Source organism: Myxocyprinus asiaticus, chromosome 4 (assembly GCF_019703515.2).
Source record: "Myxocyprinus asiaticus isolate MX2 ecotype Aquarium Trade chromosome 4, UBuf_Myxa_2, whole genome shotgun sequence".
NCBI lineage: Eukaryota > Metazoa > Chordata > Actinopteri > Cypriniformes > Catostomidae > Myxocyprinus > Myxocyprinus asiaticus.
Window position 1 is genome coordinate 23,085,991 of NC_059347.1, and position 24,118 is coordinate 23,110,108.

At 39.2% G+C, this 24,118-nt stretch overlaps 2 protein-coding genes across 2 annotated transcripts in view; both read left to right on the top strand.

The window, feature by feature from the left end:
* LOC127432191 (multiple C2 and transmembrane domain-containing protein 1-like) overlaps nt 1-24,118 on the top strand; it is a 491,532-nt gene that overhangs the window by 402,279 nt on the left and 65,135 nt on the right. The gene's annotated exons all lie outside the window — the stretch shown is intronic.
* The window catches only part of LOC127432183 (uncharacterized protein KIAA0825-like), a 216,203-nt gene that overhangs the window by 108,208 nt on the left and 83,877 nt on the right, over nt 1-24,118 (top strand). The window lies entirely within an intron of this gene.

Consider the following 24,118-nt stretch of genomic DNA (forward strand, 5'->3'; position numbering starts at 1 on the left):
TTGGTGAAGAAAGTGCATTTCCACTGAGAGCCTCCTAAAGAAGCACGGTTCCATTAAATGAAAAATGTATCTTAGTTCAGTGTTAGGAGAAAATGAGGTGTCTGCATTTTTCAGAACTGAGTGGACATCAGAATATGACATGTGTCATACTGTGTCAGAAAGTGATTTAGAGGTTACTGAGGGTATGCTGCAGTATAACATGATTTTGAGTTTTAGTTTTCTAGGATTTTAAAAAGATATCTCAAACCAGAAGCAAAGTTTGCTGCTCCAAATGAACCAAATAAATAAGCAACCGAACCCATGACCTTAGTGTTGCTAGTGCTTTGCTATACCAGTTGAGGTACTGTGAAAAATAATAAATAAATAAAAAATAAAATAAAACAAATGGCAGACACTGGGCTCCCTGAAATAGTCCTTATTTAATTACATTTAAATCAAATTGAATTAAATCAAGACCTTTTGAATAAGAATGGAATCAAATCTGTAAATCGGTGTTGTTGCTCATTTTTTATATTACATGTATACATCTTCCAGCCTGTTTTATCCAAAGCAACTTTGTGAATTAGAACTAAATTCGAATATGGAATTTAGTGCTGATAATTGTTCTTCCACTGCCCAGATTCTGTAGATTCTGCATGGTAATGGAACAGCAAGTCAGTAGAACATTAACCTATTTCTATATGCATGGCGAATCACCCCCCAAGTCCAGCTTGGAGAGTGTCCAGATGTTAGTGTTTCCTTCACAGTGGGGTGGAACCTCTGAGAGCATCTCTTTTATGTTCAGTAACTCAATGATGGAGCACCTGCCCTCGTGGCCGAGCGGAGGTCCACAAGAGGAATAAAAGAAGGCTAGGTGAAGGACGGAGGGTGAAATTTTCTTGCGCTTTAGAAAAACGAAGATTCAAAGATTTTGTTTGATGATTATCCCTATCCACTGCCTTCAAATTCTTCTCCAAATTCTGGTCCATAAATCGGGAATTGTTACTTAGTGATAATTGGGGTTTGTTCTGTATGTCTGTCACCTGATTTCATACATTTAGGTCCACCTTCCACATTCTCTTGGAGACATTAATATTTATGCATTGAGTCAGTTTTTTAGACCTCAGTTGAAATGGAAAGGGCTACTTGCACCATTTCACACATTCACAACAGCTCCATTTCCATCACTCGCTTTGTTACATATATCTAACAGAGGGCAAGTGACCTGACTGCCTGCTTTTAAAGAAGTTTGATTTGTGTATGTTTGTGTTTACTTAGCTATACTATAAGACAATACAAAAAGTGCCTTTATAAGGCAGTATATTGTTTGTTTCCAAATTATTAAACGTTCTGTAAGCTTATCATTTGCCTTCAGTCCACAGCAATCCATTTTGCAATTGAATTTGTCAATCTTTCCGAGATAGATTCAATATAAGGGCTTTCTAAGGACGTGCCAGTGTACTCATTGGAGTGTCTCACTTCAATGAGTACACATCATAAAGACCATGTTTTTACATCATGTGTCAAGTTAAACATAGTTCGAGACTTAGAAAAACATGTCTCGAGATCCCTGCATTTAGAATTGTACTCTTGTCCAGCTGTGTTTGAACACAAGAACATGTTTCCATCTTAGCTGTGTGCTGCCTATACAGCTGGAGTTTCGCTTACTGCCCCCTGCTGAAAACAGGTGGTACTTTAAGCTGTTATTGCTCCGATGGTATAGGAATATTCCTTATTACGGTCTGGGGACATAATTATTTGCTTAATTTTTTAATGTGTTATTTTTTATAGAATTAATCACACTGAATTAACATGTTAAATCACCATATTGATATACACTGATCAGCCACAACATTAAAACCACCTGCATAATATTGTGTTGGTTCCCTTCGTGCCGCCAAAATAATGGCAACCCGCATCTCAGAATAGCATTATAAGATGATATTCTTCTCACCACAATTGTACAGAGTGGTTATCTGAGTTACCGTAGACTTTGTTAGTTCGAATCAGTCTGGCCATTCTCTGTTGTCCTGTCTCATCAGCAAGGCATTTCCATCCACAGAACTGTCCCTCAATGTATGATTTTTGTTTTTGTCACAATTCTGAGTAAATTCTAGAGTTAGAATTAAGCCAGCCGGGCTGGTTTGAGTATTTCTGTAACTGCTGATCTCCTGGGATTTTCACGCACAACATCCTCTAGAATTTACTCAGAATGGTGCCAAAAAAACAACAAAAAAAAAACATCCAGTGAGTGGCAGTTCTGTGGATGGAAATGCCTTCTTGATGAGAGAGGTCAACAGAGAATGGCCAGAATGGTTCGAACTGACAAAGTCTACGGTAACTCAGATAACCGCTCTGCACAATTGTGGTGAGAAGAATATCATCTCAGAATGCTATTTTGAGATTCGGGTTGGCGCTGTTTGGCGGCACGATGGGGACCCACACAATATTAGGCAGGTGGTTTTAATGTTGTGGCTGATCACTGTATATATTCAGTTGTTTTAAGGTATTTAAAGATAAGTTTTTGATATGTCCTCATTTAGACAGCTAAGTAAACATCTGTCTGTATAGGTGGATTTACTATGTATAATGTGGAGCTAGATAAATCTGACAAAAGTTCCAAGGTAAAAATAATTCATAAAGTAGATGTTTTTATTTTTTATTTTTTTTTTTTTTTAATGAGTAGAAGTCTATCATATGTTCTCATTTAGATAGCTAGCTAAATGTGGGTGTGTATGTATGTGTGTGTATGCAACTTATTGCTGTGTTTGAAACAGATACTGTCACTCACCTTGTCTCATTGGCATAACCTGTGGATTATAAACACAAATACAGAGAGAGGACATATATGCCATGACATAAGGTCTAATATATGAGAAAATAAGCAGTATTAGGTCATGTATTGACTGCTAGACACTGGAGTTCCTCTCTGTAGACTGAGGATGTATGTAGGTCTTCTATATGCAGATATGCAGTGATCTGACTTACTAAAAGAGTGAGAGATGGATGTTTTCATTCAAGCATATTTATCTCTCAAATCTGTCTCATTTCAGTCTTTTCTGATGTTGTTTTAATGGACTGAGATTATGAAACATTAGTAGTACATATTTTGGTGGCCCCTTGAGAGTTGCGTTCATCTGGTTATATATGATTGAGATGTGTGCCGTAATGTGGCTTCCGCTCTCTCGATTGTCTTGCTCAGAACGAGAGAGCATGTGTGTGTGTGAGAGAGAGATTTACACAGGTGTGGGTGTCCTTTATTGTCACCTGTCATTTGCCTGTCTGTGGCAGCAGTATCATAAATCATTCTCAAATGGAGCTTTTCAGCAGAAAGCGTCTGATTAATGCTCCTGTTCTTCCTCAGACTTGCACCTAACACACAGAAAGGCTGCTACAGCAAACTTCCAGACATGACCTAACAACTTTTTGCCAGAGTTACGGTGTTTGATGCTGGAAAGAAAAATAGAAAAAAAAAAAAAAAAATTTAATCAGTGGTTCAACAATCTATGTTAGCATTCTCATAGAGATTTGCTTTCTCTATTGTATTTTGGCATTAGATACTATAATGCAAAACTTTGCTGCATTCCAGTTAAAGTCAGATATGGGATATTCCTACTTGATATCTCCGGATCCTGACCATATATATCATACTGTGGTACAGTGGTCGGAAAATGTCATATAAAGAACCAAAGTAGCAATCTTAGCATTTATTTTGCATGTGTACAGTTATCAAAAGAAAAGATAATGTACTGTACACACTTGTCAAACATTTGCTAAACAGGTTTTATTTCATGCAACAAAACTTTCACACATTTGCCAAGTGAATGCTATTGTTAGCCCTTTACAACAACTTGGTGCTGCTGTAGACATCATTTTCAGGACATCAGGCATATGCATCTCGGAGTCGTGGTTGAGCATTTCTGCTTTAGTTTCTAAGTTGGAAATCTGGGCCCGTATTCACAAACATTTTTATCTTACCACTAGGAGTTCTCCAAAGAGTTCCTAGCTAAGAGTTTTTGCTTAAAAGCTATTCACAAAACTGCTAAGAGCAAGTTTTATAGGTTTCTGTCATCCTTCAGCAAAATCATCCATCAATTCATCCACATTACAAAGTTTAGCTTTGCCTGTGGCCAGAGAGCGCAGTTGTCAAAATTTATCTCCGGTGTAATTGGGTTGTTTCGGTTCATTGGAGAGTTAACTGCATCTCTAACTAACTTTGCAATAATGAAAACACCGCAATTTGGATAATACCTTTTTTAAAGGTCTATGTCAACATTATAATGTTTATAATATTGTTATAATGTTATATTATTAAAATACATCCACTCAATTGTGATCCAGGCAATACATTTTTAAAAGGTTGATGTCATAATAATATTCTAATACATTGTTTTTAATGTGGATTGACGACAGAAGGCATGCTTCGGATCATTTGTGAGTCACTCTTAGGGATTTAGAAGTCCTCAGGAGGACTTCAAAGCTGTCATGGGTTTAGGAGCTACTTTTAGCATTAAAATGCTTCATGAATTACTCTTAGATGACTCTTAGTCCTAAAATTAGGAGTGACACACCCATAATTTTTAAGAGTTGCTCCTAAATTTCCACGTTAGGAGCTACTTTTACCCTTAAGATTTTAATTGTGAACACAAGCCTTGATTTCAATTAGCATTCTATTGGACTTTTCCAAGTAGAAAATTGAAAATTCTGAATTTCTTAGTTTCTTAGAACATATCATTACCACTTGCTTTGGATTGGGACCCTTGTTTGCAGTTATTGTTTTGGATTAAAAGCTTGCCTGGCTTTTAAACCTGAAGTGTGTATTTTTTTTTTCTTTGTTTTTATGTTAAAATATTTTATTATATCCCATCTTAATATGCAGGGATTACTAAAAGTTAGCCATTTGTAGGTTGATTTCCCTGTAAAGTGTAACACTGTGGGTCTGTGGCACTGTCAAAACATTGCTTTATTTCTTTTAGCATCCCAGCCAGCCAACATTGGCATAACCAATGGCATATGTTTGGGATGAGGCTATCTGTTTTATCAACCAATGGAAAATCAGAGTAGTATTTGGGAAACCTGTTTGAAAACAATCATTATTTTTGCAATTTGGTGACGGTAGTGGCTCAGAAATTGCATAATTCAGCTTTAATTCAGCTATTGGGTGACTGCAGGTTATTTGCTTTGTTATTTGTGTTTCATTTGATCATTTTAACCCATTTCCTCTCACCTGTGCCACAGCAAGAGTTAAAGAGTAGTCATATTTCATAAGTGAGCCTTTACTTTTCAAACCGTTAAACTCATTTCTTTAATGACTTTCTCCTTTAATTTATTGTGCCTTAGTTTGACACAGTGCTAGTTTCACCCTTATAAGACCTACTGATGGATAGGTCTTTAAAAATCACCAGATGTGCCTTTCAAAGCTAAAAAATACCACAGGACACACTTTTTACAAGCACCCAAACCAATCTCCTGGTCACGGCTTATCTGAAAATATTTGAATCCCATAACAACACCACAGTCACAAACTATGCAAAATAAGTCTTCTCGGTTTTCTTATATCAAATTGCATGTTGTATTGAAAAGACATGAATTTTCACTATGTAGTACATCGGCTAGGTCAGCTTTTACAGCCTTGCGCTGTCATTATTCTATCACCCGGAACAAAAGTGAGGGGAGAAATATCTGTTGAAGGAGATGGTAGTTGATGCATGGTGTGGAGTGCTTTAAATTGCGGTGATAGGCACCACCGTTCACATTAGGCAAATGCCATCTGTTCCAAATGATGGCCATATGGTTAGCTTTCTGTCCCAGGGTAGAAAAACAAACAAATAAAATTTTTTTTTTTTTAAAAACCAGAATGTAAGTGCTTTTTGAACAGACATGCAGCGACTCGATTGAGGCAGCATTGCAATGTGCAGGAAAGTTTTTGCTATCACCACCTTTGTGTTATGAGTAATGTTTTTTTGGTGGTGGGTGAGAGAATCTGTCCTGGCTGAGGAAAGGGGCATTTGTGCTGTGTTACACTTCCTTGTAAGCCCATCACTTTTGTAACTTTTTATAGATGGGATTTGCCAAAATGTTTGCTGTGAAAACAAACTAGCTCTGTACCAAAACCAAACGAACTGCCTCGCTGCTGACTGCTTATGTAATGGACACTTTTCACATTTCAAGGTTTGGAATGTTTTTTCACGACTTTCGAAAAGAGGACAAAAACAATAGACAGTGATGATTATGGCAGTCAGAAGAGAGAAAGATGCCAAATATACATTCACTCACAAGATAAAGTTTTAAATGTAAGTTCAGGAGGAGCTTCTTCATCTTGGCCTGCTAACCATATCCCGATGATATATTAGCAGCTGCTTCCTTCACTGTGGCGACGATTTGTCTGGCATCCCTCCACCTCCCCATCTCCACCTTTATATTTGATAAACGCCTTTACCAATTATTTCAAATTGTCTTTTTATTTCCCACTATAGTCCGATAGACCAGGCAGGGGTTGGGGGGATCTCAGAGCTCAAGCTCAGTCCCGTGCTCGAGCCCCTCCGCTTTGGAAAGCACACCAAATATGTTTACGTAACCAGGACTATATGAACAAGCGAACTCGTGAAATGACGTTTCATCACACCCATAGTAAAAACACTCAGTCAGTGAAGCTGACAATTAGGGCAAAACAAATAGGGTTGCAAATTTCAGAAATATCCTTGATCGAGAGTTGTTAACAGTAATGAATAATACATCAAGCATATTGATTCAGTCACAGGCTAAAAGGTGTTTATTTGTATGTACAAGCACCCAGAGTAACATATGCGATAAAGATATGTGGATTTGTTGTGTTATTTTCCTTTAACAAACAAATATATTAACAGTAACTTAAAGAGACCAAACTATAATGTGATATGATGCGTAGATCTTGAGGTAATCTTCACCAAAGTTTTTCTTGCAAGTCAGTCCACTCTCGGCCATCTTTGGAACGCTCTCGGGAGGCTATTTCTAGTCATGCCAGTGCAGCTCCTATCGACTTTTCGGTTGGTCAAGATTACGATCAAAGAACAGCAATAAAATCTGATAATATTGGAATCATAAATTGTGCTAATTTACCTCATATTACACTAAAACACACAATTTTACTGGCTTATATAGCTAATGTGCATTCGCGTTGGCGAGTTGATTGACAGGCAATGTCTGTATCTAAAAGATGATTGGCTCTTTTACTTGTAAGGTGGGACTTCCTTTCTACATCCATTGGCTGTTGGGTGCTAGAGCTTCTTCTTTCTCCCATTCATTAAAATAGAAGTGGCCCATCTCTGCTAAATAGTCTCTGTCTTCACTGAGCAGAGCAGACAAAGGGAAGTCAGCTCACTAGGTTTGGAATGGCAATTGTGTGGCACATCATTGCAAGGGGCCCTTTAAATTTCACAAAAAAGTGCTCTCCTTCATGTTTTCTTGACTGACTGATTGACTGACTGTGGAAAATATTAATTGTATCTCTCCATCATTTTGCTTTTGTTTTGGAGGCTAGTGTTGGAAATTAGGAGACACAATGAGGTTTTGTTTAGCATGAGGCAGGCGTAGAGCTCCTGGTGTCGTGAGTTTATACTCTGCATGTGTGTGTGTGCACGCATGCACATGTGTGTGTGTTCGTGTGTGTGTGTGTGTGTGTGTGTGTGTGTGTGTGTGTGTGTGTGTGTGTGTGTGTGTGTGTGTGTGTGCCAGTGGGTGAATCACTGAAGCCTGGGAGAAGGCCGTGGCCCCACCTCACATGGCAGAGACGAGCTGAAAGTCTCATTAATCAAACTCCGAGTCACAGATGTGATGGCTTCCACACAAACTGCCAGCAGACTGTGAAAGTCACATCCAACAGAGTCAACTGTCAAGCAGCTAGGCCCACCATCTCCAACCAGCCCAGCTCATTCCACATTCTTTTCCTCTAAAAATTATCTTCCATCCCTGTATTATTTCCTGCCTCTCGCTCTACTACCACTTTTAATGACGAGTTAGAGTCTCCGCTTAACACTAAAGTTTAAATTAGAAGGCAACATATTTATCATCTGAATGCAGTGTTTAGCACAGTTCAGATGCTCTGCTTGAATATGTGGCATGCTGCATTTAAATATCTAAATTTCAATTTTGTTAAAATGTATTGTACATAACATGCTTTTTTTTCTCTCTCTCTCTTTTTTTTTTTTTTGGTCTTCTGCCTTTCTTTCTTTTTATTTATTTGGCTTTGTTTTGAACTTGCTGGACATATAGCTAATTACCTACCAACTAAACTACCCAAAGTCTTTTAGAAATTACTCAGACATCCCCTGCTTATCTGTTACTGTTATTCCAGCTTTGTAGGTATTCAGTTTATTTTTCATTTGGCCTGTCAATATTGTTTTGCAACACCCTTGATTATGCCACACTCTTTAACTCAATTCAAACCCCTCTCTCTCTCTTGCTTAGCGAAGTACCATTATCTCCCATAATCTATGATCCTAATATACAGCCATCGCAACCAGCTCAATCACACTCAGTGCATAGATCTTTAATCAGACACCCACTGCCATCTCCACATTGTGATTGACAAAGCCACACTGCTAGCCTGAGTGGAGGAAAATAATAATAAAATAAATAAACTGTGTGGTCCCTGGATGGAAGAAGGCCAGTGACAGGCTTCCACGCTGGGGGCCCAGTGTCACCATACTGGCAGTCTCATCACACTGCCACCAGAACACAGCCATTTGCATCCAGGCCAGAGACAGATAATTAGAAGGATTCCTGCCTGTCAGCATTAATCTGGGCAGCGGTGAAACGCTCTGACAAGGAAATTGAGATGGAGAGCTTTAGCTGGGGTGGATGGAAAAGGAGAGTGTGGTTTGGTAGAGGCAATCATTGCTCTTTACAAATAAAAGTGATAATATTAGTGACACATTACAGTAATTTATTTGAAGTGAACTGAATGCTGATTAGGAATGTCTGCATTTTGTAGAACTGACTTGTTATAAAGATGTTATTACATGCATTTAAACAATTTATAATACAAATATTACAAATATTTCAAAATGTTATTTATCTTGCATGGCTCATTGTTTTTTAAAATTCTTCTTGCTTTTAAAAATGAGCAATAAGTCTAGTCCTTGCCTAATCCTAATTTAGCCTGTGCACAGCCACTGCTAACTGTGTCAATTTTTGAACTATCCAACCACAATGGAACCTTCATTGTTAATTGTTTTGAGAAGTTTGAAGTGTGTAGTCAATTTCCAGCATGTGTGCTAAAAAGATCTTTCATGGCTATGGTTTTATAAAAAATGTTGGTCTTGACACAAATTTGTATTTCATTCAGATTTATATAATAAAATGGCTGTATGTTTTAGCAGTACAGTATTTTCTTTAGTTAGTTTATTACTTAGTATATCCATACTTTGTGAATATATAAACAGATACAGCACCAGGAGCTTGTAAATACACTGAAAGGACTAGTTCACCCAAAAATGAAAATGTTGTCATCATAACTGGGGATTTCAAGTTCCAAAAAAAAAAAAAAAAAAAAAGCACCATAAAAGTAGTCTTTAAAAAAACTCAGAAACACGTGCATATCTTCTGAAGCCAACAATAACTTTTTTGTTGTTGAGGAAAAGACCGAAATCAGCTATGTCAGCACTGTAAAATATTCCAAAAATATAAAAAAATAAACAAAAAATGTAATATATATATATATTTTTTGTCTAATACCTATCTAATCAAATGATCCTCTTAAGCGCACACTCCAAAAAAATCCTATTTTTAGGCATTTCAATTTCATAACAAATTTCCATGAACGAAATTAAATGTACTAAGTGCATGACATTTTATCCATTTATCAAGCACAATAATGTTCAAGACAATTATCTTCTTAAACAAAACATTGCAAAAGATAGTAAACCATTGTACTCACAATTAGAACAACCGAATGCTGGTTTTAAATCTCTTGAGGACCGCATCTCTCCGCTCGTGCTTGCACTTTTCAGTTAAATCCTTTTCAAAGGTCAGCAGTACCAACTGGGTTTTGTGAGTGTGGAGCATCGCCCTTTGGTGATCTGAGAAAATGTTCTTTAAAGTTGAAAAATAATTCTCACACATCGCCGTAGAGGCACCGAAAGTTAAAGCACATTTCAGTGCAACCAACACACTGGGCATCACCTCCAAAGTTTTGCCATACGATGAAAGAAGTCTCTGGGTTGTCCAATTTCCTTCCTCTTTGTTCGTTTGAGTGCTGATAAAATTCTTTGCCACAACATATTCTGCCTCAACAATGGGGGAAGCAGTTAATTCCATGAGGCATTTAATGGAGTCAGAATCTAGGAAAGTTTTGTTCTCCGGATCAAAAGCCGCAAGTGCTTTTGCCAGCTTGCTGTTGCGCTCACTGAAGCGTGTCCATCTCTCCAAGTATAGCATCTATTGCGCTATAATACAGTCTCTTTAATTCAGTAATTTTCATCATCCCTGTATCCAATTGTCTCACTGACCACATACATGTCCAGGTGTGCAGTTCTTGTACATCTCCATTTTGGTGCTTCAGGGGTCATGTCATTATTGGTGGTAGCAGTTGCGGTGTCCCATAACTGAGTGAATCAACAGGTCAGTTTCCTCTCCTTAAATTATCTTATTTGTGGGGTTGCGTAGTTCAAGGACATTATGGATGAGATGGGTGATGAATATGAAACTGTGTTGGGAGATCTCTCTAAGAAGTCCAACCACCTCCATTCTTACCTGTTTAGGCTCGTGTAGTGTTAACCTCTGAGAGTACTATGGTGATATCCTTGTATGACGTCAGAATAACCAATACAGTAGCAAGATGACCTGTCCATCATTGGTCAAGTAAGCGCTTTAATCGCTCACCCTTGTAACTGAGAGATACAGTAGGCTTTCTGATGAATTTATACAATGTGCCACAGATGTCAAAGACATCTTTGACAGCTTGCTCAACTGACAATGTCACTCATGCAACCAGATGAAGCTTGAAACAATGAACATATGGTATTTTTCTGTCCAGCCACTCTTGTAAAACCTTCTGCACACCACCATGCTTTCCGGACATGAGTAGCGCCATCATAGACCTGGCTTAAAATCTTAGATGGGGACAGGCCATCTTTAGTCAGCGCTGCCAGTACTGTGTCAGTCAACGTTTGAGCATCCCCTGCTTCAGCAGTAGCTATTGTTTGCAGCCGTTCGTTTACCTCATACGTTTCTGAGACAAAACAAATGACTATCGATATGTTTTCCAATCCTGTTGGATCTTGAGTTCCATCTACATTTATAGTGTACCATGCATCATCTATTAATTTTATGATTTTCTCTGTGAGAATACTGCTCATAATTCCAGTGGCTTCGTTCTGAATATCATGAGACGTGTACATAGCACTACGTGGGACAGAGTTTATGATGTCAGCTAATACAGTGCCTTTGCTCACTGTGTACTCTAATAAAGAGATAAACAGTCCGCAGCCTCCCCCGTCTACATCATCAAAGGCTTCCATCTTTCTCCTTAAAGGTAACTGGTTGCTTACAAGGAACACAATCACATAGATATGTAGTACCTGTTCCTCTTCAGTTGCTCATTATTTACGAGTGCGGATATTTCTCTGCTGCTGTCCTTGCGCTTCTCTCGCTCCGTCCACATGGCTTTGCAGGCGAGGTGTTCTTTTGATGTCACATGCCTATGGAATCCCTTTCCCATTTCCCTTGCATGTTTCCAGTTGCTGTACCCAGTAACTGTGAAAGTGGTGTCAACAGTATTTCCCAAAGAGCAGAACTTACGGCAGAACGCTGCATCACTTAAAACGCTTTACTCCAGCCACTCTCTATTCACAAACCAAGAGCTGACAAATGAGCGCTTTTTGTCTTGAAACAAACAACAGGGATATTTTGCCAGGATAACTTGGTTTGGCTTGGAGATGCCAAGATCTTCTGGAGGCCCAACTTTAGATGCAGTACAGTCCGATGCAGTAGAATGGGGGCTGCTCCTATCCCTTTGCTTGTCAAGCTTGACATAACTACTAGTCTCATCAACAGTGCTGCAGCTAGCATCTGCCGGTGCACAAGTGCCTGATAACCCTGTCTCTACAGTGGTAATAAAAGTGTCACCAGAATGACTTCTACTTGCCTCGTCATATTTGGATCCGTTGTTACAGTTCTGTTGTGTTGTTGATGTTTTTTTTTATGGAGGCTACCATGGGTAACCCATTTTCTTAAATCAGTCAGAGTCACTGACTGAATGATATGGTGGGCAATTTTTTTTTCTAATTAAGAAGAGCACTGAGCACAGTTAATTGGCCAGACAGCGTAACTCCCACTCCTAAATTTAACCTGATATGGTGATAGGGATTCAGCACGTTCAGTCACTCACCACAAAGTGAGTTTAAGGATTAATTTGCTTTATTTATTTATTTGACTATGTAGTTGCATATTTAGGCTGTCAATCAGAAGTAAAACACATTTAAAAGATAATAACTAAATTATAAAAAATGGTTCAAGTACAACTGTAAATTTGTTTATTGACTTTCAATAGGCCCTTTGCTCTTACTGGAAAGAGAGTATGAGATGTTGCAGGTTTACCTGCCATAGATCACATGTTCCGTTGCTTTGATAAGTGTATTGTCTTGGCTTAGTGAATCTTGCCTCTACAAACTTGCCTCTTCTGTCAAAGGAGCCCTGATCAGACATGACCTTCCCTCTTTGCTGACTTTACATGGCCTCAATGCCGTTGTCTCAGAGTAGCTTTAGAGGAACTGAAGACTGTCATCCTGTCAATGAGTTGGTGATCCTGGTGCTCCGCAGAGGTGCTACAGATCCCCCAGAGACCTGAGCCCTGACTGATATAGGGGCCATGGTGCCACTCTGGCCCCTGGGCAGATGGTCAGCCAGTTACCTGAAAGCCGAGGGCACCTGGGTCTTTCATTGGCATTCAGTGCCCACGTTCATACTCAGAGGTGGGTAAGAAGGACAAGAAGGAAAGATGAAGGTTGCTCAGACATTGATGACGAGAAGAAGGTCTGTCACCACATCTGCCCTTCCGCAACCTCTCTGGTTGAGCACCATGCACTAATTAATAAGTGTGTGCACTGCTATTGAACACAATACCTCTCTGGGGCCAGCTTCTGGACCATTTGGATCCTCAAAGAATGAACAAAAGTTAAATAAATTGATGTTCCATGCATATGTATGCATATACTATAACGTGTACAGTATATGACATATGCATGACACCTGCTGTATATGTTTATAACTTACAGAATGTGTATTGTTATCTTAACTTTAGCTATTACTTTGCTTTCTCTGTGTTATGTTTAATGTTATCATGCAGGTTCTCTTCTGTGCTCTGCTGAGGATGCCTTGATGTGACAGGCAGCTATGTTAGCCCAAGTTGATTTTGACAGAACACAAAGAAAAGAAGACCGGAAAGAAATGCACACTGAATTCCTCTTCAGAACGAAAGTCTCAGAAATGATGTCTCCTTTCTTTCTTTCTTTCTTTCTTTCTTTCTTTCTTTCTTTCTTTCATTGCTTCCATCCATCCTTCCTACTTACTTCCTTTCTTTTTTCTTTCTGTCTTTCTTTGCTTCTTTTATCCTATCCATCCATCCAAACTTCCTGACTTTCTTTCTTTCTTTCTTTCTTTCTTTCTTTCTTTCCATCCATCCATGCATCCATCCTTCCTTCCTTCCTTCCTTCCTTCCTTCCTTTGCTTCTTTCCTCCTATCCATCCATCCATCCAAACTTCCTTCCTTCCTTCCTTCCTCTTTCTTTCTTTTTTCTTTCTTTCTTTCCTCCTTTCCATCCATCCATCCAAACTTAATTTCCTTCCTTCCTTCCTAAACTCATCACTAATTACTATTAGTACATTTTGATGGAACAAAAGATAGTGATATGTGTTATGTGTGCTGTGCAGTGTTTTATTAGTATTTTGTATCATAGCTGTTACTGTATTGATTTTAGCATGGCTGAGCCACTGTATTGGCTGATCAACATCCACACCCAGAACTATCTTATTTAATAATATTTCAACCCCTCTGAGTCTCCAATCTTGATAAATTATTTGAATCAATGCCTTCATTGGATGGGAAAATTCACCTGCTGTAAATCACATCTATTTTGTTTCTCTGCTTTGTAATACAGTAGCTGTTATACTTGGGTTGTCATTATGGAAAGGCATTTCCACCTCTGACTCGTATTACTGTATTCCTCGTCTACTGGCAACCAATGGTGTGATTGTTTGTTGCAATTTTTGTGATACCCAGTGACAATGTTATGAAAGACCATTTGGAGATGAGTGATGCTTCTTGTCATTCCCTCTATCTCTTTCTGCCATCCTCTCATTCATCTCATGTCTGTTTTGAACTTGGGTGCTCTCATTGGAATGGGAGCAGATCTAATTAGAGAGTGGGCTGCCTGATTTGGAGGCATCTCTTTAGCCTCTACATTGGCTCTCTTTGACCTGATGCTTTCTCAGGCAATCCATCATTCAGTGCTGCCTGTCCAGATCAGCTCTGGCCCTCCTCACAACCACACACACAACCCAGACTCAATGTCAGGCCATGTACTACTTGATGGAGTGAACTGTTTGAAGACTTCCTCTCTTGCTCCCTGTCTTTTCCAGGAAACTCTACTACCTGCTGGCTTCACGCCCACAGCTCTTGCCCTCTTCTGGTTTGAGAGAGGTCGGAATGCCTGTTGTTTTTGACTAGCTCTGCCAGTTTCCTCAGGTTACTGCCCCCAACTGTGAGCATCAGCCCTCCACATCACAAAAACCAGGAGAGGGCACGAGCAAAGGCAACTGCCTTCTTCCTCTGTACCTTATTCTGGCCAGAAATGTCTTGAGGGCTTTTCAGACTGAACATGTTCTTGTGCTAAAAAATGCTTGAAGCAGTGCAACGAATATAACAAAATGCAGGTGTATTGAGACAGGCTTTTAAAAGTTGAATTTCGTTTAACTTGACACAGAGTCGAAAAGCATGCTACTGCATCACATTGCATAATTGAAATGCGATCTTTTTGTGATTAAAATGTTTTGATTGATTCACACATCAAACAAGAAAAGCAAAACATATATACACAGAATCAACATTTAACCCCCACTACCACCCCTCCCCCTCCCAATCCCCAACCCCATCCCGACCCTCAACAAACACCCCTGTGGTCACACGAGCACATATACACACACAAAAAAATTAAATATATATATATATATATATATATATATATATATATATATATATATATATATATATATATATAATAATAATCACACACATTAATAACTACACCTCTCTCTCCACTGCCCCACCTCGAGAGCCCTCCAAGAACACCAGATATTTGCCCCATTTCCCAACAAACAATCCAAATTCCCTAGCCTTCTAGATGACCCTTCTTCGAAAGCCGCCAACCTGGCCATCTCCAAGCACCACTCCTGAAATGGGGGCGCTCCAGCCAACTTCCATCCCTTTAAAACAACTTGTCTGGCGATCATAACACTAAGGACCCCATTTTTTATATGTTTATTCCCTATATTGATGACTGCCCCATCGCCTAAAATATAGAGTCTGGAGCACAATGCAATTTGAGTGCCCAATATGTCACACATAAAACTCTGAACCATCAACCAAAATTCTTGGATCTTAACACACCACCAAAAAACATGGGTTGTGTCTCCATCTTCTGATTGGCATCACCAGCAGGTGGGTGTATCTTTAAGACCAAGCCTATACAATCTAGAGGGGGTCCAATAAAATCGATGTAAAATCTTGAATTGCATAAGGCAAACCCTTGCATCTCTAGATGCAGACTTGATGTTTTTTTAGAATCCGAGCCCACACTCCCTCCTCCAATACCAAGTTTAAATATTTCTCCCATAATCTCTTGACAGAAGTTAAAGCTCCATCACCCAGACTCTGAATTAGCAGGGAGTAATACACTGATGCCTCATGGCCTTTTCCAAAAGCAGTAATCACCACTACCAGAGTATCTGCTGCTTTAGGGGGGTGTATGCTACTCCCAAAAATAGTACAGAGCAGGTGGCATAGCTGTAAATACCTAAAGAACTGAGATCTGGGAATCCCAAAATGTTTAACCAAATTTTCAAAGGATCTCAACACTCCACTCCCATATAGGTCACCGAGTGTATTAACCTTCCTCACAATCCACTCTGACCAGCAGAAAGGGGACTATTAATACATAATTTTGGGTTCAGCCATATGCTTGAGGCAACATTTAAATAAATGTCTGAATTAAACACTCTGGACACTTTTGTCCATACCGAGTGCAAATGTGAGATAACAGGGTGTAACTTAACTTCTACTATTAGTTTGATAGAAAGGCTTTGCAATGGCGAAATAGGAGCAAGAACTTCCTGTTCAATACAAAACCAGGGATGGGCTCTCTCAGGTGGAAGCAACCAATGAGCCAAATGTCTGAAACTGAATGCATAATAATAAAAAAATATCTTGGGTAGGCCTAGCCCACCTTTGTCAATCAGCCTATGCAACTTACTGAAATATAATTTGAGACGTTTACCATTCCAAATGAAGGACTTCACTATGCTATCAAATTGCTTGAAATAAGAGAGGGGGACATCTATAGGGAGAGACTGTAGCAGGTAGTTGAATTTTGGAATACAGTAAGTTTTAATAACATTAACCTTCCCAATCATAGACAAATGTAATGAAGCCCACCTGCCCACATTGCATGAAAACCTTTTTATTAAAGGGTCAAAATTAACTAACTAAATCACACAAATTTGCTGGGAATAAAATACCCAAATACTTAATGGCCTGTTTGGGCCACTGGAGGGCCCCGGCTGAAAAGCCATTACCAGGCAGTACGCTGTCAGAGCCAAAGCTTCGGATTTAGACCAATTAACTGTGTATCCCCACCTGATCTATATGTATAAGAGATGTCATAACTTTACTTAATCGGTTAGCCACATTGTTTTTTTACAATATTTTAACATCTAGCTGGATCAGGGAAATTGGACGGTAACTCTTACACTCACTTGGATCTTTGTCCTTTTTAAGAATCAGACTGATCCGGGATTGCATCATGGTTGGAGGAAGCTTTCCATTTTTTAATGATTCTGTATAAACTTCTAGCAAAAGTGAAGCCAGTTCTGTAGCATAAGATCTAAAGAAATCAGCAGCAAAGCCATCTGGCCCCGGAGCCTTGCTTGTAGGCAAGGACTTAATTACCTTGCCAAGCTCCTCCAAGGTTATCTCAGAATCAAAAGAATTTTTATGCTCAGCCATCAGTTTAGGAAGTTCTAATGGTTCCACAAAGTTTCCTTATATCTTCATCAGTAGACGAAGACATGGAACTATAGAGATCAAGATAGAATTCTTTAAAAGCATTATTAAAATCAATAGCTGTGGTAAATATTTTACCACCAACAGATTTCACTGAGGGAATGGTAGAAAAAGATTCTCTCTGTTTTATATATCTAGCCAGAAATTTTCCTGCCTTGTCCCCCAACTCAAAGTATGACTGTCTTGCCCTGAATAGCCAAAACTCCACCTTCCATGACAAAATAGTATTATATCTGTATTTCAATCGGGTCAATTTTCTGAGGCCATCAGACAACATTCGGCGCTTCAGCTCTGCCTCTGCACTTTTAATAATCTCTTCCAAGTCCACGAGTTCTCATGCTTTGGATTTTTTGGTGAATGAGGCATACGGTATGATCCGGCCCTTAAGAACTGCCTTAAGTGCCTCCAAAGCCACGCCCACAGAGGATACTAAGGACCAGTTGGTCTCCATATAAACATTGATTTCAGCCTTTAACATTTGTTGGAATTCTGGATTTTGCAAAAGGGATACATTAAAGCACCAACTATATGATTTCCTTTTCTCCATATGTGGCAACACCTATAAACTCACCAGGGTGTGATCTGAGACTTAAATGTTTCCAATTGAGCAATCAACAACAGATGAATTGAGGGACTTAGATAAAATATATATATATATATATATATATATATATATATATATATATATATATATATATATATATATATGGAATAAATCTTATAGACTGATGAAAAAATGTACAGTCCTTACCAGATGGGTTCAAAAGTCTCCAAATATCTGTAAGACCAAGATTTTTACACATCCTGGGAAGCGTAAGTGTTGCTCTAGGGGACTTACATACTTTTTCTTCACTTCACAGTCCTATCAAGGACTGAGTCCATCAAAAGATTAAAGTCTCCTCCCAATATTTTATCATGAGGGGCGCCAGCGGCTTGCAACATTCCTTCAAGATCTATAAAAAAGCCCTGATCATCAATGTTAGGTGTGTATATATTAGCCAAAATAAGACTTTGCTCCTGAATTTCTGCTAAAACAATAATTACGCTTCCTAATTTATCTTTAATCTGTTTGAGACATTTGAATTGTAGATGCTTACTTATCAGTGTAATGACTCCTCTGCTCTTACTTGAGCAGGCACTAAAGAAAACATGTCCACCCCATATCTTCCCAAATTTTTATTTCACTGGCTACAGTTCTCCAAGTCCTCCAACTTCTCCCAGATATGCTCCAAATCCACCTTGGTCGCTAGCGGATTAGCAGATAATTCCCTCTCCGATGACTCCAGATAATCGATCCATTTCTCGTCATCCCCAACTCTTGTAACCACCTCGTCTTCATGGCAGTGATCGATCGACGTATTACAGCAAGATCCTCCAAGTCAGCAACGACCTTCGTCAGCATTGCTGACATGTTCAACATTTCTCGCTGAATTTCTCTCTTCTCTGACCCAATCGACTCCCGGGCTCGGGACCTCCGGGGGGGTGTCAGCTTGAGCACGTAAGTGTCTTTTAATGTCTCCAGAGCCCGAGGATTTTGAATTCTTTGACATATTGTCCTCCTAGAACAGTTATGGAACAGAGTGTATCGAATCTCACCGGTTTATGATATTAATAGTGTTAAAACTAGCAAAGTGTGCAGAACTTGCTTGTCACTTGACCAAAATGCAAACTTTTTAGTTACTGATGCCATTGTAAAAATTCACCATTTATAGTTAGCTATGATTAATTTAATCCATTAGTGAAAGTGTCCAATAACAGTATGGTTACTGAGAGTAAGCAAATAGTATTCGGCTGGTCATGTGATCCTAACATGGCAGCCCTCATGTGGGGGACCCTCTCCATGTAGAATAAAAAACCTTTTATAAGGTTACTGATATGACTGTAGTATTCATCTCATGTGAGTGCTCATGATTTCATACATACTGTATGTTTCAAAATTTCTATTCATTTATTTAGTACAACTTTTTTAAAGAGAAAAAAAAAATACTGAGTGCACCTTTAACAAATACAGATTGCCACTTGTGTCTATCTGCTGTGGATGTATAGGAAGAGATGCAAAGACGGTGACAGTGAGGTGCTTTCTAGAAGACAGTTTCTGCAGAGACAAGCAAAGAAGACAATTTCTGCAAGCAAGAATGAAATAATACATTCAAGGCTGACTATAACCAGCAAATTTTTCATCACTAATAGTAGTTCACTTCCACATGTTAGAACTGGACTGTGTTCATGCCAATCATGAATGTGCCATTTAAATCCAAATTTGACAAACATTTGACAAACATGCTGCTTCCAAAACTTCATGTACCATGAAATCAATCCCTTTCTGCCAAATTACTGAAAATAATGACCCTCTATCAGACATTGTTGCATACATTTTTACTCCACTGACAGTTAGGTTTAGGGTTGGGGTTTGGGTTAAGGCATATGGCTAATATAATACACATTCATGTTGAATGTTTTATATAATTTACAACTAAAAATACAACTCATTATGGTGCCATTCTGTGGACATTTCACCCAGAAACCGGAGCACACATGTGCCCATAAATGTTCAGCAACACTTCCAGCTTCGGCCACTGGAGGCAGTGATTCAAAATTAGGGTTGCATAGACCGATTACAGTTGAAGAACTTCAACCTACTGTTGCCGAATTCACAGTGAGATTAGACCATATATCTCCTTTCAAGTGAGAACTGTTGTGCAATTAAAAAATGCATCTGACAAACTTTAAAAGGTAATTAATAACACAACGTTTATCATAGAAACTCATACATTCAAAAACAAAAAGTGTTTCCAAAATGAAAAGTGAATGGATGTGCTTTCTTTAAATTTTAATCTTATGAGAGAAAAGAGAATGCTTAAAGGGATAGAAAATTCTCTCATCATTCACTCACCCTCATGATATCCCAGGTGTATATGGCTTTATTTCTTCAGAAGAACACATTTGAAGAAAAATAGAAAAATACCTTAGCTCAGTACTGTAGGTCCTTAAAATACAAGTGGATGTTGATCCAACATTTGAAGCTCCAAAAATCACAGACAGTCAGCATAAACATCATCCATATGACTACAGCGGTTAAATTAATGTCTTCTATGGCAACACAATCACTTTTGGTGTGAAAAAGATAATTATTTTAGTACTTTTTAGCTATAATCCATCGCTTCACGAGGGCGCCGAGTTCACATGGTCTCTCGTGTGATGTATTCACGTTGCCATGTCACGGACGTAATCTCACATTCTTCTCTCAGTTGAGACATCCAGGATAAGCATACAAATGCACTGTTGTGAGTAAAGAAACAAATAAAACAGGTCTAAACCAAAACCAACGAAGCTTCTGTACAGCGTTCCTCCTACTCGTAAACAGCACTGCTCTTCCGGTTTTGTCACATGTGTGTTAGTTCTCGCGTGTCTCACATGCAGACACGATTACGTCACACGAGCATAAAGCTGCTGACTGGAAGTGATGGTTTGGATTTAAAAAGTATTGAAATACTGATCTTTTTTGCATAAAAAGCAATCGCGTCACTTTAGAAGACATTAATTTAACAGCTGGTGTCGTATGGTTGACGTTTATGCTGTCTGTTCTTTTTGGAGCTTCAAAAGTTAGATCACCATCCACTTGCATTTTAAGGACCAACTGAGCAACTATATTTTTCTGTTTATCTTCAAATGTCTTCTGCTGAAGAAATAAACTCATACACATCTGGGATGGCATGAGGGTGAGTAAATGATGAGTAAATGATTCCTAGAGGAGGAATTTCTGATTATATGCAATGTAACTGACAAACAAGCACATTCGCAAACTAGCCCTCGCTTCCTAGTTTACAAAAGTAGTCATTCTCAATGGACGAGCATGCCACCATAGAAGACAAGACAGCATGTTTGTTTAAAGCAGACGGCCAATAAAAAGGACCAGCTTAGCAGTGAGCAAACGTCAGTTCAGTTTTAGCCTTTCATTGGCATTGGACATCAGTGACAGCCCCAATCAAAGAACGGCGTCACAAATGAAGCTGTCAAAATGGCTGGCAGCTAAGTCAGGCAGCATAGAGGGGAAGAAACAAAACACTTTTCATTTGCTTTCAAGTACTTTAGGCCAGCGATGAAGTCTCCATAAACAGACAAAAAAGATGGCTAAAACGTGTTAGCACGGCGTGATGTGATGAATTATAAATGTGTGCGGAGGATTATAAAAACAATGAGCAAAGGCAAGCGGAATCCCTTGCCTGGCTCCCTCAACCTCGGGCAGATAGACTAATTAACACTTTCGACATGAATGTATGATCTCATTATAGCTCCAATGCTTACATAACGCACTAGCAAAGCAGCATTGCACCATTGTTGCAAGCGCGTGCGAAGCATAACATTGTTTAGTATATTTGTTGTTTAAAGTTGCGATTTACTTATGTAAACATTTACGAAACCGAAAAGTTGTGTTTGGATATGCCATATTGTATATTCCGGGAATTAGTTATGCATTGTTCTTCGCCTAATTTTCTGATAATGGGCAATTATCTGGTCTTTTTTCAGTAATTAGGAGATAAATATCATCAATCATTGTCTATTAAAGTTGATGAGCTGCTTGCATGAAATGGAACGTTTATGTGCCTAATGAGTGTGCCCTTTTCCTCTTTTCGTATCATTCTAAACACTCGTTTGCCGACACAAAGTATGCATGGCTAGGCTCCTCTGTTGTGCAGTAATTCGCAAACTTGTTGGTTGTGACATCCCTCTATGATAATGTCTTACAGAGAGAGAGAGAAAGAACTGCTCTCTAGACATAGAATTAGAGTGAATTAAGTCATCTCCTTTAATACATTCACAAAACAAGCAAAAGAAAAGCTTGGAGTGAGGCCTATACATTCCCCGCTGCTATCCTCCTTTAGGCAGCATCTCCTCCTCTGTTTCTTGCACTCTCTGTCTGTCTCATTCCCTCTCTTACTGTCTTTCTCTGAATGTGTGGGAACTACAAGGCTCGCTCCTATTTAGTCCCTCACAGAATGGATCGGCTTTGATTTCTAAGGCTGTAGAAGTGTCCCATTGTTATGATGTCACTACAGCTCAAAAAGAATGACCTCTAGAACCTATGGATTCAAGGCTGTTTCGTCACCCATTTTTGACAAGTATAGCTGCCTTTGTCCTCCCACTAGGGGGTATCCAAGCCGTTTGGAATAGATTTCGAAGGACTTATGGCTTAAGACTTGCAACTTTGTTTGTTGCTGTTATCTCTCGATTTTTTGCAGCACCTCTTGACTCAGGCTTAATTTTACTCTTTTTCTTTCATTAGCACTCTCTCTCGCTCACACTTATGTTCTTTCTCCCTTTCTCTCTGCCACAATCTATCAGTCTTTATCTCTTTTCTCTCTTCATCTGTCCGTCTCGATCTCCCCCATGCCGTCCTTTCATTTTGCTAAAGCTAAGGAAATTGTGAATACCGCCAGATGTCGCAAATACATCATCATAAGGTAGAGGACTGGTGAAAATAAATCAAGACACGTATGCAGTGGGGGATGTGAGGCTGGTGCTTCCCTTAGAGTGTGATTGTGTGTGTGTTTGGGTAACAGAGAGAGAGAGACAGAGAGAAAGAAGGGAGAAAAGGGCAGCAGAGGTCATTGGATTGTCCCTCAGATGTTTGATATTTTATGTATGGGAAAAGTGAGAATGAATATGACAGAAGACACAATCTGCCACCTCAGCAGAGCAAAAAAAGAAAAATGCAACACAGAAAATAAGGTGGAGCACCTCCGTTTAGATCTAACAAAGCGGCTGAAGATCTGCATGATCATAGCCATTGTGTAAAGAATCCATATTTGCCTAAGCAAAATGACTAGGAAATCTGAATAATGCTAAAAACCTCCACCCCTACATTTCTAGGTCTTCTTTAAAAGAATAGGTCATGCCAATATGAAAATTCTGTCATCATTTACTCACCCTTGTGTTTTCTCAAACCCATATGACATTCTTTCTTCTGTGGAACACAAAAGGAGATGTTAGGCAGAATGACAGCCTCAGTCACCATTCACTTTCATTTAATCTTTTTTTTTTCCCATTCTAATAATGAAGTGAATGGTGACTGAGGCTGTCATTCTGCCTAACATCTCTTTTTGTGTTCCACAGAAGAAAGAAAGTCATACGGGTCTGGGAGGGTGGGATCTTTTGACTTGGGCCACAAGGCAATCACCCAGGACACCCTAGCAACCACATAGTAACGTGATATAAACCACTCAGAACACATTAGCAACTGCATAGCAACACTAAGCACTGTCTCTCAAAAATAAGACACAAACATCGCTGTCTTTGGCGCAGAAGCACTGCACACACAAAAACACACATTCCTGCCGAAATGAAACAAAGTGAAATGGGCTGTGAGAAAGGCTTTGTTTGCAGTTGAAGGAGAGCGAGACAGACGCGCTCTCAGATCCACGCTGAGTCGAGCGAGAGGAGGAGATTCCCCAGGGTGGCGCTATCCCAACAACGCTTATCCTGCGGGGGGAAAAGTTTACAGCCAGCCCTGCCGTTTGTAGTGCCACGACAGAGGCTCTGTGACAGTCTGCATAAAACGGGCCAGATCTGAGCAGATGCCTCCAACCGGGAAAAAAACCCCCAAAAAAACTACTGAAGCACGATTGAACGAACGCTATGGAGACATCAGAGCAAAGCCCCCTAAATACCTTATTTATGCATCCGCTTTGTATCCATGACAACAAGAAAACAAAACGATACATCAGCATAATGCCTCCTCTTATCATATGGAGGCTTGTCTTCTTTTTACTTTTCCACATCACAAATCTGGTCTGTTTTTGTTTTTTTTTCTTCTTCTTTTTCTTT